The following is a 17,479-nucleotide window of genomic DNA, read 5'->3' on the forward strand; positions in this document are numbered from 1 at the left end:
GAAGACATATTTGGAAGAAAATCAACTTTGATTTATCCATGCTTGGAAGTGTACCCCAGAGTTATGAAGAGTATATACATAAAAGTAATAGTCCTGCCAGAAAATATCCAGCCATTCAAAATGGAGACAAAAACTCACAGAATCCTGGAAGCCAAATTAAGCAACACAAAGCAAAAAGTAAGAATAATATCTATTCTTTTGTTAAATTATGTTTATTTAGAGACTGGCATATGGATAAATAATTGTTTAAAAATAGATTTTAGGTATATGGATTTACACATAGAGATGTACAAGCCTATACATTATATATACAGATATAGATTTACATATAAAGTTATATATTTTTTAGATATATAGGTAAGATATTTAAATATTTTTAAAGATCAGATCAATGATCAAGGGAATATTAATTGAGATCAGTTGGAAAATCAAACAGAATGAAAATACAAAGGAAATCTCCTGAGTTATTTTGACTTTTTTTGGAAAAAATACATGTCAAAAATACTGCAGAATATGCCAAATTGGAAGGGACCCACAAGGGTCATCAATATATTGCCATGTTGAAAGATATAATCTTCAGAGTGCTTTACTTCTGCTTGTCAGTAGGTCTATTTAATTAATTTTAATTACTTCTATCTATAAAAGTCAGAGACAAAAAGGCCAGAGAGCTCTGTGGGCATTCATTTAAAGGGACAGTTACATATTAAACCAAAATCTATTAATGTCTCAAGATACATTTGCCTTTGACTTTGCTATCTCTATCTTCAGTTTAAAAGGAATGCAATTTTACTAGAAGAATGTTTTAAGCATGAGAACAACTGTATGTATTTTGTATATAAAAATTATGTAATTATCATTAGATGTCTCAGAAGACAGACACTCAGAAAAACAGATTTACAAAGTAAGTTATTTTGAAGTTGGAAGAGGAAGTTCCCTTACTTTTCCTAGTAATAAGCAGATAATTCATGCTCCACAATTTCCTTGATTCACATCACCTCTTTGTGCTTAAGAAATATTTATAAACTGATAGAGATTTTCCTCAGATTTATTCAAGATCCAAAAGTATTCACCAAACATTTCTTTAAACTGTTTTCTATTCAGCGTGATCTGCAGTTCACATTGCTTTGTTTAGCTGTGAGCTGCCAAACAGTGCTTCGGGGTTTTTTCCTACCCACTCACTCATTAGGTGCCCAAGCACAAATTTCAGATTAGAGCACTGAAATGGACTTTCGGCAAAAGTCCCGGGAAGAGACATCAGCCAGCTGCCAGTTACAAACAAGGACAGAAGGGCTGCAAACTTCAGCTAAAGAAAATTCATTCACAAACACTTGTGAACAGTTCCATCATTAGCCAACGTGTTCTGATCTCACCCAGTTACATCATACATTAGCACAAGACCTAAGCTATCTGAGGACTGTGTTCAGCACTTAATGCTGTGTGTGAAAACAAATGCTGCTTTCAGCTCTGTAAACAAATGAGGGGTACCCAGAAATATGTTATATCCTGTCCATATAAATAAAGAATAGGTAAGAAAGGATGACTCTACCAGTACAGGAGTAGCACTTTGAGTGGTGGGAGTCTGTAGGCAGCACAGTGTTGAACTGCACAACAGATTTCCAGGACACTTCACACTAAAATGAGAAGAACAGATTTTTATTAAACATATATTGTCTGAAAAAATCTAGAGAGCATTTTTGCTGATGTTCTTTGTAATCTTCCAGTTAAAGAAAAGAGTCAGTTTTAGTACAACACAGAAATAATTGCTAATGGCTAATTAAGGTGAACGAGAAGGGAAGGCATTCTTTGTCATCTCAGTCCCACCAGGGGGGTCACATTAACACTTAGCATTCAGCAAGTTGGAGGCAGTACTTTTCAAATCTGTCTAAGGATAGACAGACTGTGGTCTTCTTTCTTCCATACGCTTTTGCAACTTAGCTTTTTGTATCTTGCCAGATTTTGCACTACTTGCAATAATGGGAAATGTTCAGTCTTTACACAGCACATGCATGAGAGTTAGTCAGGGTATTTTATTATTTATCATCAGACTATCCTTCCCAGAGATATTTGTGCACTGCCTCTCAGGGGAAAAAAAAAGGGGAAAAAAAAAGGGGAAAAAAAAGGAAAAAAACCCCAAACACCTACAGCAAATTGTTTATCGTGGGACCATGCTAATTCCTGACTGTGTAGGGGATGTAATTTGTTCTGTTTGTCTGGCTACTGGGGGTTGGCAGCAGGAAGGAGGGGGAGTTTGTTTATTTTTCAGTTGTACTGTTTGCTTTTCTGTTAAAGATATGATGATCCGAATTCTAGTGCCTGTGACTCGAACTGTTAAAACTGTCTTGCCAGAGCAGAATAATGTTCCAGATTTGGCACAAACCTTGGAAAATGCTTCCAGGTTTTACAAATGGCAACTTTGCCCATGTTTGAGGCAATGTCATATTCCTTGCAAAGTTCCTCACCTCAGAACTACATTTCAGTTTATTTAGTCACTGTCACTCAAGTATAATAGGAAGCTCTTAATAAACTGATTTAGTGATCATTTTAACAATCCTTTTGAATAAATTAAAATAGAATAGTTTCAGTTGGAAGGGACCTACAACAATCATCTAATCCAACTACCTGACCACTTTTGGGCTGACCAAAGGACATCATTAAGAGCACTGTCCAAATGTCTCTTGAACACTGACAGGCTTGGGGCATTGACCACTCTCTAGGGAAGCCTGTTCCAGTACATGACTAGTCCCTTAATAAAACAATGCTTCCTAATGTACAGACTAAACCTTGCCTGATTCACATCTTATCTACAGGCTTTGTCAGTGTCTCAAAACCTTTCCATTTGACCTGTTAAGACTCTGGTTACAGGAAATGTTCCCCCCCTCCCCCAACGTTGTAGCTTAGTGTCCGTAGTAGCTCCATATGCTCGGCAGGAAGACAAACTATGGTGTACACGACTGTGAGAGGCAGGAAGGACAGCGACTGCTCAGTGGGGACAACATCTTTGGGAGCCTCTTGTGTCACACAGTGTGTGTGTGCCTGTGTGGAGGTGCATGTGTGTGAAACAATCAGGCACAGAGGGACTACTCAGCCTTTCCAGTCTTTATGTGTAAGTCATGTTTCTACTCAGACATTTGGGCCTTGAAGCCCAATCACTGTTTGGAATTTTTTTTTAACGCACTGTCAATCTGAGAGGCAGCAGAAGTGGTAATGTACTTGGGCCACGTTGATGCTCTGCTTTGCTTTTTATGGCACCTTGTGAAACAAATGTTTGAATAAATTTCATACAGGTTAAAAATCCAAGGTTCTAAAGTTCTTGAAAGGTTGGCTGAAAAAATCCTTTATGAGATTTTATCCAAAGTATATTGGCATTGGCAGTTGCACAGTAACAATGAGGAATTGCAGTGTGTTTCGGCTGTGTCCCAGGAAGACTCCTGGCTGAAGCAGCAACTCAGAGGCTTTTGATGAGCTACTGGCATGATGGAAATGTGTTTCAAAGTGTAAGTCAACTATCAGAGCCCTAAAGACCTACACAGCTGAAAATAAAATACTGTTTTCTCTAAACTCCAGCCACAGTGGGCTTTTAACAATGGTTTACAACTTGCTGGATAATCTAGATGTGAAAACCCAGATTTGAAGGATCAGTTTTGGCACCCAAACTCATACTGGGTTGTCTAGGTTTCCCTGAATCCATAAGAACTAAGATGCAAGAACAATTCTAAAAGGTAAAGCAAAAGTTTGTTTATAAAGTTGCCTCTTTACTCTATGAAATAGCATATAAAGTAAAAAACTCATTCACAGAAATTATTTTTTTTTTACTAAAAAGCTGCAGAATCTTTAAAACAAGTGGCACTTCCATCCTTATCTAACATGTGGAGGTTTTAACATAAACTGACTTCAGTGATTTGCACTCTGGCATTGCCTATTAAAAGTACACTAAAGAAGAAACTAGAAGAAGCAGGTATTAATAATGGATACTTTTAATATTATAAAGAAGTTTCAACTGCATTTTCTGGGAAAGTCCTCATAGGGGACTGAAAGGACGTTTACACAGAGATATGCTATGTAATTTGTTTTGCATGCTCATTTGGAGTTGTAACAGAAAGTTTTCAAGACCTAACCAGAGAGAGTCTTTCTAAACAAATAAAACTATAATAGTTATCTAACATATGCCTTCAACCATCTGTGCTTTGCTGGCTCATAAAATTTCTATAAGAGTTTGTTTTGATGATGTAAGCAGCATTTTCTCATGCTTTCTATGCATGAGAAAACAAACAAATGTAGGGATATTACACTGCCATTCCATAAATGAAATATTGTCAGTAACCTGTTTTCTGTAGGAAACAATGCTGGCACTCCATTTTCTCTGCACTACTTATAAACCAATAGGCCTGAGCCTTAGGGGGAAAAAAATAAAATAAAATAACCTTATCTCTGATCATATAGATTGCCTTTTTCTGCACCATTTTTCTGTTAAAGCAAATATTATTAATAAACATTTTGTAAGACCGATGTTCATTTAACAAAAGCTAGGAAAAGCTTAGAAAGCTCATCTGACATAGAAAAGGAACAAATTAATATTGTGATTAATGTGTATTTCTAGAACTAAAACTTTGTCCTGAAAGAAACACGTTTCTTTTACAGACAGAAGAGTAAGAGGACTCTAATATTAAATCTTTTTGATGCTTTAAACATATTAAGTATATTTAAAGATATTTCTCTTAGGGTAAATATGAAGTGATGAAATTTTGGTTCTATTAAACTGGGTGATAAAACCACCATAGCAGATTCCTTTAGATCCATAAAGTGTCTAGTTCAGTTGTTGAGAGTAAGCTTAAAAGTGTCCATGCTCTTGAGAACCTTTCTGCAGATGCAGATGAGATTCAGCCACATTTTGCTAAAATGATTGGGGTAACCTAGTCTACAGAAACGTGTTCAGAAGCCATCTTTTAACAGACAATATTTCAGCTGTAAATCACTTGCTGTGATCAGTTCAGATTCTTGTTGTTGATTGTTGCCTTTCGGTGTCATAGCAGTACTGGTACTCACCTGTTAAACCTAGTCAGTACAGGAAGTTACTGCAAGGTAAACATAAAGATATGACACTGTGGTACAGTGAGCTTTTCTCTATTCATTTCCTTTATACAGTACCTGTGGGCAAAAAAGACAAGGTAACCAATTCCACTTTCTCTAGTAGCCCACAAGGAGTAGCTGTTGCATACTAAATGTGTGTAACAGCCCTTTTCCATACAGTAATGCCCACATCTGTGTCACCTTGGGTAACTTTAGATCAGTCTTGGGGCTGTAGCATTATTCTGATTTTCAGTTTGAGTATGAAGCAGCCAACATCAATGCCAGTACAACACAAACCTCAATTTAGATTTTGGATGCCTTGATTCTTATTTTCTCCATGCTACATTATCCATTATTTACATTTGCTCATCCTATTCACTGTAGGGTAGTCAGAGCAGATTATGGGATGCGTCATGGTTCCCAAAAGTACTCTTTGCAAATGACAATTCTTCCCAAAACGACAGTACAATATTAGACAATGGGTACATTCTGCAATCACTCCCAGATATATGCCTTGCAGGAAACCTTCTCGGGGTATTGATTTTTCAAATATGCCAAAGCTTAAAGCTTTTATCTCCTTTATCTTTGAGCTGCATGTCACCTGAAGAGTATGCACACATATGAACACAACATATACACACAAATATACCCACCCACCCATTTCTCAGGCAGTGGGTTAGGACCACTAGAGGATGAAAGACACTCAAAAGCAAAGAAAATTTGATGCTTGTTCTGATTTCCTTCTACTCTGTCCTTTTTTTTTTTCCTTTGGGTATCTTTTGCCACCTCTCAAACACAAAAATAAAACCAGTGATTCTTGCCTCTGTGGCAGCACTATTGCTCTTTAATAGCAAATAAAAATGCTAACAAAAACGTTTTTTGCTGTAGTAAGGATTCATTAACCTGAAAACATTGTGAAAGAATGATCTGAATTATATTTAAGATAGAATGAAGAAATGTAAGGCTAGAAACCTTGAGGCTTTGTGCTTTTGTTTTTTATTATTTAACTAAGCAGTTCCTCACATCTAAAGAAGTTATCCCACAATTTTCCTTTACATTCTTTTCTTGCACTTTCTACAGAAGTTGGTCACTTTCAAAGACAGAATATTGTACAAGATATGTGGGGCTTCTGCTCTGGCACAGCAGATCCAGTGCTCAAATTCAAGGTGACTTCTGGCACAGCTTGTTGTTGTCTTTTGGTCCTATAGCCCTGTGTCATCCCCTGATAAGGTATGGCAGAGTGACAAGTTACCTAGATGCATTTAATGTGAAATGAAATATGGTGCCTTTTTTTGCTTCTGTTTATTAATTTTTTATTTTAATGGCATGTCATCTTAAAATATATACTTGAAAATAGTTTTGAACTAGGGAGCATATTAGTCTACAGGTCACTTTATTATTTATTTATACTTTCTTCCACACTGTCATGCTACCAAAAATGCAGCAAAGAGATTCTGAGTTTTAGGAGAACTGGAAAATGTCACAGTACAGAGTGAATAAAGTAATTAACAATATCACATATTATTATCTTTTCTTGGTGTGTTTCGAAGACAAAATTACAAACATATATATATATATTCTGGACAGCAGTGGTTTTCCATATTTGCACAGGAAAATACTAAAAGTTCTGCTAAATACTTTCCTGGTTCTGACCTTCCAGATCTCCACTGCTTTGGTGGACCCTTTTGCATCCTGACCTGTAGCAGTAACGGCTTGTTATGATAAATCATGGAAGGTTGTTTTTAAGGACCAGTTTCCCACACACTTGATACTAAAGGCTGGATGTATATCCTTCATCCCTATTTCACTTCATACAAGTTGAGCGGGTAGGTAGCTAAGATCGCTCTTTGCCTGTAAAGACAGAGCTCCCCATGGGACACACAAACATGTAACTAGGTGTGAATGTCTAGTCTAAATGCTAGAGGTGTAGGAGAAAATTCAATTTCTAATACTTGTGTGGAGAACTGTTACGTCTTTCTCGGGAAAACTTGAATTATGACAGAGAAGTTACACTGAGATCAATGTGAAGTTTTTGTTTCCATGAAGAGTAGGTATTAATGGCTACTGATGAAAATTACGAAGCAAAATGAAGGTTAAAAATCATGCCTGAGCTGATGTATGTCCACAATGCCTGAATGTTTAGGCAAGCAGTGACTAGAAAAGGTGGATTTGTCTGGCACTTGATATCATCTTCTTGAGAAGAATTCTAGCTGCAAGGGTGAGACTGTGCAACTCAAGATATAAGACAGATATAAGATTCAAGATATGATGCAGAAATAAGTATGGTAAGATACTTGTTGGTTATTTTAAAATTAGTTCTGTGTAATACAGTAAGTATCTTATTGTCTAATAAGGCTTTGGTTTTAAATAGTTTGGTTTAAAAGACATTCTTAGGAGTTGCTATTTTCTGGAAATTCTGTAAGATTTTTCCATGAGAATTGAGCTCAGTTTCTGATCCAGTAGAAATGGCATACTTAGGACTAAGAACTGCACTCTTAAATTAAGGTCCAGAGTAGCTGTGCATAAGCATCCAAGGACAGACTTATTTTCCTCAGGGTGTGTTCTACTTTGATGTTCCTAGAGTCTGTAACCTTTTAAAGTTAATGGGAGTTACATGGTATAGTATACATCAAGGAAAAAAGATATACCCTGCAGTTAAATATAATAACATTCCTCTTCATAGACCAGTACTATGTTCACATTGCTGAAAAACATCCCTTGAACGAGGCTCTGTACTAGTGATTTGCATCTGTCAGTGCAAACAGAAACAGATAATGTTGCGTTTGTCATGGCAATTGGCAGACTAACAAGTTCCTACTACACCATGACAAATCTTTAGTGTGGCAAATCAGCAGCTCTGCAGCCTGCAACTGCCAGCTCCCTTGCAGAGTGCTCTCTGAGACAGGGACTAAAACACCAAGTGCTGACCTGCTGTAAGCGATTTCCCGCATGATTCTGGAGGCAGGCATGTGTCTAGGACTCCTCTTGCCACTCTAGCAGTGTACAGACAAGACTAGATTTTCTGGCTTTATATCACGATGTATGTCCCTGGAATAGAATTTCTTTATAATTCCTCATCACTCCTTTTAGCACTGCACAAGCATGCATGTGTGTGTTTATGCACAGGAGTTCATGTGCCTTTGAGGAAGCCCTTTGGCTTCAAGACCATCCAGCTCTCACTCCCATACTGGGTAAGATCACCACCTGTCTTCAACCCACTACTGCAGAAACACTTTGCTGTGATTGTTTTGTTATAAGAGATGACAGCAATAACTATTTAATAACATAACCTGGAAGTGCCCCAGAAAGGGAATATGATGTTTACCCTTGAGTATATAGTATCATTTTAGCTGCTTGCTCTGAATGACACCTTTTGCATGCAGCACATTTTATACTTACGAAGCAATGCCACAGCAGCTTCCTGCATCTGCTCTCTCTGCTGCCTGAAATTGGCTGTAAATATTAATGTGATAGCTAATGCACAAAAAATAGCTACCAGATGCTATTTAATGGCCTCAAATTTCTCTTCTCCAGAAACTAAGGACATGAAAGAGAAAAAGAGTGTCCACTGTGTTCATTGATTGCAATACGTTTCTTATCTCTATGCATTTTGTCTTGAAATCCAGTAGCATTGTTCCACTGTAGCATTGTTCCACTGGAGTCTGAGCCACAGTTTTGTACTGTTATACAGTACTTCTTGAAAGGAGAATTAAAACAAACCCTGCAGATATTCCTAACTTGTGATTACCTTTCTTGAAAATATCCATCTTACATTGTAGTTGTAAACAAGTGTTATGTGTACTATCTGCTATGAATGGTCGTAGCACTATTGTTTTAGTGGAGTAAGCTTTATATTTTAAACAGTAATGCCATCTTGTGGTATGACAAGTTTTATCATTCTGTTTCTTTTTGCAACCTTCTTTTTCTTTACTGTTTTGGCAAGAATTCCTGAAATGCCACGGCACATGCAACAGAATAGGTATTGTCCCAGTTGCAAAACATTCACAGAAAAAAAAAAAAAGCCTATATCTGCATGTCATAAACTATTTCACCAGACTTTTAGCAAGATAATTTTGTCTTCTTCCACTGAAAGGAAGGGAGTAGGTAGACAGTGCTTTTATTAGAAGGGTCATTGTGAGACATGTGATTGTAAGAGCTGCCTTATTAATTATTGCCCACTTTTAAAATGGTGTTTGTTCCAGACACATACCCTTCAGCAAGTGTCTGGTCTCTTTATGTGTGGCTTCTGGACCACTGGTAAGCTACAAGAAAGTCACAAGACCATTCACCATCTACAGTCCAAAAAGGGACCTGTAGTATCTTAAGAGTACTTTTATTTCAGACGATAACGATAAGGGCTCAGAAAAAATGTTCTGAATTCACAGTGAGAGAGGTCCAATTTCTATTTTTCTCAAAAATTCATTGTTTTCTGTGTTTGCAGAGTGCTAGTATTAAGGGACCATGCGCTGACTCACTGTTGACAATGTTAATCATAATGTACCACTGACACTGGCCTCAGAAGATGCCCTGTTAGAGTTCAAGACATGCAGTCCATTGGCAATGGACAGGACTACTCAGCATTTCAAAGAGCAACTGCAATTAGCCTCTTGGTCCAGAAAACTGAAGATACAATACCTTTGCCCACTTCAGTGACATGAAAGTATCAAGCCTTTTTACTGCACCAATCATTTGTCAGGTAACTCTGAGCTCTGCCTTGTTAAATGACTTGCTGAGCACCTGATGTTACACAGTCCCACTGAAAGAAAGAGGCTGTGACTTCTGCTGCAGCTTAAGAGACAGGCACGATTTCTTTTCCCCTCTCTTTTCTATGAAAAATGTCAAGCTACTTATTGTCTGCTCAAACTTTCATAGAAAACAGCAAGTCCCATATCAGAACTACTTACATTCTTGGTATCAAATCTTCTAGTGACCCCAAGAGAGCATCACTCAGAGTGTCACCCAGAGCCAGGGCTTTCCATATCTGAAGCCAAGGCCCTGCAAGCAAGCAATGGTTTCCCTGGGTCTTTGCTCTTTCCCATTTATCCTTGAATTGTTCTACGTGGTATAAAATCAGTAGTTTTCAAGATTCTGGATTTGAGGTCCTGTAGAAATTTGCCAAGTACTAAATAGGTACCTTTGAAAATCTCAGCTGTGTGAAACACTGTATAGTGCATATGAACTTTAACTTTTTCTTTCAGGACACTAATGTTGAGCCTACAAACCAGGATTTCTTATTTTGGATGTCCCAAGTCCAGGGATACCACATTGTCAGAGAGGGAAGTTTACTGACAAAGAACTTTTCTTGATAAACCAAGGATTCCTGACAAACTTTCTCCATATTAAAGCTTATCAAAGTTGTACAGTCTGTGAAGGATTCTGTTTTAACTTTCCTGGCCACAAATCTAAAAAGATGAGTTTGTGGAAGTAATATCTTCAGCCTGGAAAGTCCCAAAATGAGTAGTCTTCTGTTGGAAATATGCTAAAGAAAAACAACAGGATCTGTATTTATCCATGAGTTTCAGGACTGAGTTACAATACTTATTGACATCCTTTTTTTGTGCTTGACCGGTGAGCATTGCTAGAAGATCTGTGCTACATAGTTTGTACTTTTATTCCTAATAGCCTGTCCCAGAAATACCATTATGATTGGTAGGAAAATGTTCCTCTGTAATAAACCAGAAAGCAAACACATGAAAATAAGATTTCAGCAATCTGTATGTCTTCTGATGGATAAAAGCAAAACACATAATTCTTTCACTGTAGCGATATAGAAAATGCAGAGTTATCGTGGCTCAGGTTTCAGAATACACTGCAAATGATGTACTGCACATCCTTTACACCTAGAACCAGACTGAGATAAAAGATGAGATTACATTTATTTATGCATGAATGTAGCGAACATCTGCCAAAAATCTATCTAGTTATTTTAATTCTCCATTTCAACAAAGTTGACCATCTGCTCTGTCATCAGCAGAGATCTTGTTCTAAAAGCTAAATCAAAAGATCACCTGTCTTGTGTGTCTTGTGTATCTTGTTCTCGCTTAACAGAAACAAAATTCTAAAGTTATCCCTCTGTAGGTGTGATGGTGACCTGCAGCAGGTACCTACTTATTGAGTCAAAATTAACAGCTGGAGCTGTAGTGAGCATAATGACAGTTAAAATGTTTAGACTCTATCAAAGACTAAAAGTCCCCAAGTTAGGTGTACTGCTTAAAACAGTCACTCTATATAATTGTAATACAGAATTTTTAGATGTATAAAAGCCAGTGACACAGAAATTAAAATAAATACCCTTAAGGTGATGCTAAAGTCTGGAATGAAACTGTTGAACTTGTATATTCTTTATAATTCAGGGTACATGATAACATAGAAAGGTTCTATGACTGCATAAATTGCATAAAATGTAATACAATAATACATGACAAAGTAGTGTTTAATATGAGAAACTGAGTTTTCCAGTGTTCTGATTTTAACAGAATTGCTCAAATTACAGAATAGAACATTTCGGTTTTTGTTGGGTTTTCAGGTGTTGGGGTTTTTTTTCTTGTTTCCCTCCTTGCCAAAATGAAGGAAAATAAGAGGTAGGTGTTACATTACTTCAGTGCTCCCTAACAGGAAAGTGTTAAAGAACAGGATATAATCATGTCGTTTGACTTACTTAATGGGCTTTTGTATTGCTTGCACAGCCATCACTGGCCTTGCAGAATTTTACTGTGTTAGTTTTAACAATACAAATATGGAAGCTTTGCAGGACTGTGAAAACTTCAATAAAGAGTCAACTTCCTCATAAAGGGAACTCTTCCAGAACCAGTCATCTTCAGGGACTGACTCCCCTGGCTCAGGCTGCCTGAGGAGCTGCTCCAGCAAGAAACACCCAGCGTTACTGCAGCTCAGGCAAGCTGAAACTGCTGCCAACATTTACAATATTTTGTTCCTGTTGTCAAAACCCGAAGTCTTCTCTAATTGAGGCTGCTGATAACAGTATATTGTTGGTGCTTAGTACTTAGGAAAAAGGCAGCATTTATGCTATGTGCTTATTTCTAATTCACTAGAACTGTTTTGTCTGGCATTGGAGTGAACTTGTTTCTGTGAACTGAGTACAGTCTGTCAGCAAAAATTACATGACTTCATCATTTTCTATCAATACCAATTAGCAGCTATTTTCCAGAACAGTCCAATTTAGATTGAGTTAAGCTATTAATGTTATTAGTATTTATATTATCCTGATGATCATGATCCAGCTTCTTTAATTAGGCACATCAGTGTGTCTAAGATTGTACTTTTTTAGACAGTCTTTTTATTTTTTATTTATTTATTTTTTGTTAGAGACCCATTAGCCTTACTGACACATCACTTTGTTCCCAGAAACATGTGGCATTTGGGCCTTATCTCTGAATTACATGTGATCTTTCTGAAATATTTTTTAATCAAAAAATCATAGGATGGCATTCAAGGAGTAGATATTATTTGAAATAAAAAAAATAAATTAGTAATGCTTCACTACATGCAAACCTGGGCTGTAGAGTAGTAGAGGTAACAGAATAAAGCATTATATTTACTCATGAGAAAAGCAAATTTCTTTTCTCTCGTGAATTTACTGTGTCTCTTTCAAAATCCTCCCCACGACAACACCTTCATCAGGCCTGCTCACAGGATTAGCTTTGCTGGGCACAGGGTGGCCGTTGTCACACAGAGGCCACGAGAGCCCATCCTGCAGCACCAGCACAAAGTGGGCAGGGTAGGGCTGGCCAGGGAAGTGCCACTGCCACGCCCAGGATGGCTGGGCAGGTCCTCGTCTGGGCAGGTCCTCTCCTGGGCAGGTCCTCAGAGAGGTGCCAGACTCCCGAGACTGGAGCCACACAGCCAAGCAACAAAGAGGAGGTGGGTCCTGGTGTGTGAGGTCCTTGAATGCTGCCCAAGCCCTGCCACAGCAACAAGGGTTTGCCAGAGCTCAGCCTGTCCTCAGTCCCTTACCAACTCGCTGTACTTAACTCCTGGGCTGGATAGTACCGGAAAAAAACCCCTGTGATATTTCATATATATTTGATGCATTTTTTCCTCCACGCAGAATGGCCTGTTTCAACATATCAGATGTTCAAACAGATTACATTAGCATACTATCTCTGAACAAAGCACTTTACCCCATGTCAAAGTTGTCCAGGTAATGGCAAAAAGTAATTCTGAAGGTTGATATTAAGTATAATTGAATGCATTCAGGGCACAACTGCAAATCCCTTGAAACTGTCATAAACTGTGCAAAGCTACTTCCTCAGTGACAGTTTGTTGAGCATAAAAGTGGAATCTGAAGATCCTAAGCTATTTATTTCAATTCAGTGAGATACTCAGCAAAGCTTACAATTTTGCTATATTCTGTAGAAATGCAGTGTCTCCTGAACACACAGATGATGCTATCTGTATTATATGGATACAACACTACCTTTGTGTGTATCTCTGTTTATATGCAATATATACACATCAGCACCTAGAGTAAGAATATGTTAATTTAAATACTTTCAGAATTAGAGGGCAACAGAATTTTGGTTTTATACACTCTTTATCTCTGGCCTAATTTATATGGTTTCTAAAGTAAATAGCAAAATGGTTTAACATAGAAAAATTGTGCCTATGACTTCAATGGCAGCATGGAAAGTTCCTCTAGAATGTTTAGATATTTGTTTCAACGAATTCGTTCACTCACATACATTAAAAGTTTGGCAAGTCCTCAGTTTTGCTGATCCAAGTATTTGTGGAGTTGTGTGTGTAGCTCCAAGCTAAAAACAGGCAACGGATGTCATGAATGTAAAGAGTGTCTTAAAGAGTATTACATAGTTGTGAACAAAACAATTTTCTAATGCCATGACACAAGAAATTTTTTTTTTGATGGTTAGTTTTTTTGAGAGCAGAATGCCTTTAATTTTTCAAGAATGATAGAAAAATGCATGGAATTGTAGACTGAAGAGGTGTTGCCAAGGTGCTCTACAGCAGTACATTCTGAAAAGTCCAAAGTAATTTTAATTACTAGCAGCACAAATGTATTTTGAGCAGCCGAGCAAGTAATTATTTCATTCTGTATGTGACTGTCTTGTAGTCGGACACCATATAGACATGTCAGCTCTCGTACTTTCTTTACTTTATAAGTGTGAAAGTATCAGATCATGTGAGGCAAAAAAATCTACTGAATCATGCAGTATTAGAAAAATTTTGTTACTAGAATTTTGTGTCTACTTAAATAAAAAAGAGGAAGGGAAAAATTGAAGTGGGTTTCATTTTGTGGCAGTTGATTTAAGCCTAATTAATCTACACTACACTGACATTCAACATACACTTAGTTTCTCTGCTATTGATAGGAAATATTGTCAGGGAAAAGAAAAGGTGTTATTTAAGGTGATTAATGAGTAAAGAACTATAATATGGAAATGTAAATTTTATCTTGCCAATAAAAAGAAATCTGCCCATAAAGTCCATTAGGCACTAGAATAGCACATCAAAAGAAGTCACTGATGCATCAACAAAGCCACGTTCAAAGTAGACCAGATAAAACATTTAAGAGGCAAGTCGAGAGGATCATCTTGTAAGTATAGTGCAACTGATATGACCGCAGCGGTCTTATCCAACCTTCTGATCTCTAAGTGTGGGATAAACATAACATGGCATTTGAGTGTGAAGATCAAATGAACAGAAAGCCACTTGTGAATCTGGAAGACGAGTATTTTTCCAAAGTCAGCAAACACAGGAAGAGCAATTGTATTTAATCCATGACAAATGGGAAAGATAGGAATAGTAAATCAAGGCTGAGTTATGGGGTGTTCCCTTCTTTTAGAAAAAAATAGCCCTCCATAGTGAAGTTATATCACTTCTCCAATTTTGTCAGTTTTGTAAATATGCTGTAGACCAAATATGGCTATTCTTAAGTGAATTTTTTTATCCTGTGAGCTCAGGCAGCAAATATTTGAGCTTAGTCTTGACAATTTCCAAGCACAGATATTCTTTCCAAACCTTAAAGACAGAAAAGTTTGGACAATAATGGTGCAAAAAAAGTCATATTTTAAATACAGACCAATTCCAATACTTGAACTATACCATAGTGTCCTGTAAGATAATGACTCAACATTTTAGTAACTACCTCCCACACACACATTCCAAGGGAACAGCTCAGGAATAATACCAGTGTAAATTAGGCCAATGTCTGAATGTTCATTATTATAAACATAATTAGTTCCCTGTAGTCATCTTGCCCAAATTCTAAAGGTTAACTTTCTTCAAGGGTCTCCTGACTGACTCCATGCTCCATAGAGCATTCAGAAGGTTGCAGAAATTAGCATCCACAGTTATTACTGTTTGTCAACTATGAGCACACAGAAACTGCTAAGCTTCCAAAGGCTTTATTCCCAAGTGAAATGAAAAATAAAATATCAAGGCAACATTGTATATTACCATGACATCACCCTTTTTTTTTTTCTGTGGGGAAAAAAACAAACCAAAAACATAAATCTTGGAATAAAAAGAAAGTATAATGCAGTTAATTAAGGTGGCTACCTCTCAGTCTTAGTGCCTGGATAATGCAATCTAGTAATTATTTTAGGACCAATGAAGACAATGGAAGACAATGTCATTCTCTGACAAATGTTTGGCATTTCCATTTTCAACTCACAAGTGCCACAGCACTACTCACACTTTTCTGCTCTCCTACAGGGTGTAAGTCACTTTCTTAATCCTACATTAAATGCTCTGGCTATTTATGGCAATGCTCAATTCTTTCGTGTGCCAACTGGGTGAAAATCCAAATACTCACTCTCACTTTGACTCTAGTAGCCAGAGAGAATTCACCACTATTGTCTCAAACAGCGTCACCAGAATATTTATAACCAAGACTTTCGTATTAAATGCAATCTGAAAGACAACATGTTTAGTAACATATTTGTTAATAGCATTCATTCTTACCACCATCATTCTGATTTAACATTTAGGCAAAGTTAAAATTGCCATAGCATGAAAACACTTGCAAAGGAAATATCTGTATATTGTTTAGCATACATTGTGAAATGAGACTAATAGATTAAGACTGTTAAAAACACAGATTGCAGATAAACACATGATCAACAATTTAAAAGTTAGTGTTGTGTGTTGAGTTCTTAATTTTCCCCCTTAAAACAAAATGATAACTTGAATAAAATTTTTCAGTCTCTATAAAAAAGACAATAGACTGTTAGCTTCCCTTTACAGAACTCCTTCTTCTGTTAGAAAAATAACAGAGATTCAGGGAAATAATAAGCTGACACAGACATACGCAGAGCTGAACAAAATTTTCCAGCACTGAGATGAGAAAATAAATTGCCATGAATAATTCAGGAAACTTAACCCTCTGGTCCACTCATGGACAGTACCCTAGAAGTTCATGGTTTTTCTAATACCACTATTTATTTCACCTTAACTGACAAATATGTAATTTTAACTCTGTGGATTAAACCCACTAGAAGGATAAATAATCTTGTGATGTATCAAACTCATGCTTTCTTTTTTCTAACTGGATGAATGTGAAAGTGTTTACTTCCTGAATGTGTCCATATATATAACTTAAATATGAGCAGTTGCATATACAAGTAGCCATTTACTTTGCTTTATTGTGCATCACTTCCATTAAGTTCAGATCACTATTATACTGAAAGCTACATATAGAGACAGAACTACTGGGAAAAAAAAAAAAAATAAAAAAAGGAGAAATAGAAAGTGAAAAAGAAAAATAAAGAGGAAAAAAAAGAATGAACAAATCTACAGACTTATTATGCATCTACAGAATCAGAAATTAATGTTGACTGAGACAATTATTTCTCCAGTTTATATAAATTACTTGCTTACCTCCTTTAATCTCTACTCAGTGACTGCTACTTATACCCAGTAATGCTCTGAGAAGGCATCCTCATATGTTGCATAGCAAATCCTCCAAAGTTGGAGGAAAATGAATTCAGCTATAAAGATGGGGATTTTATTGTGACTTACAGAAGATAAGAGATAAAATAATCAGAAAACTCTTATTGCCTGGAACCAGCCCCTTAAAGTGTGAGTTTTCATACTACTGGTGTGTTCTCTGATTACAATAGTCTGATTTTTGTGTGCAAGATTCTGATAGATATGGATAAAACTAACTAAATAAAAAGTAAATTAAACAATGAAATATATTATTTGAAATTAATAATGTTTGTGAATTTGCATTTTATGCTTAATTCAGTGCAGTGTGCTTTGTTTACACATATTCAGAGAGCACATGGCCAAAACAAAAGGACATAGCAAGAAAATTATATCTACTCCTATGCTTTATTTTATTGTTCTTTTTCTATATTTTAATTGTCAGAGGCTGAAGTGAACAAGTGTTTTACATTTACAAAACTGACAATTATCTACTGCCTTTCCCACC

Source organism: Corapipo altera, unplaced genomic scaffold, assembly GCF_003945725.1.
Source record: "Corapipo altera isolate COAL_440 unplaced genomic scaffold, ASM394572v1 57, whole genome shotgun sequence".
Classification (NCBI taxonomy): Eukaryota; Metazoa; Chordata; class Aves; order Passeriformes; family Pipridae; genus Corapipo; species Corapipo altera.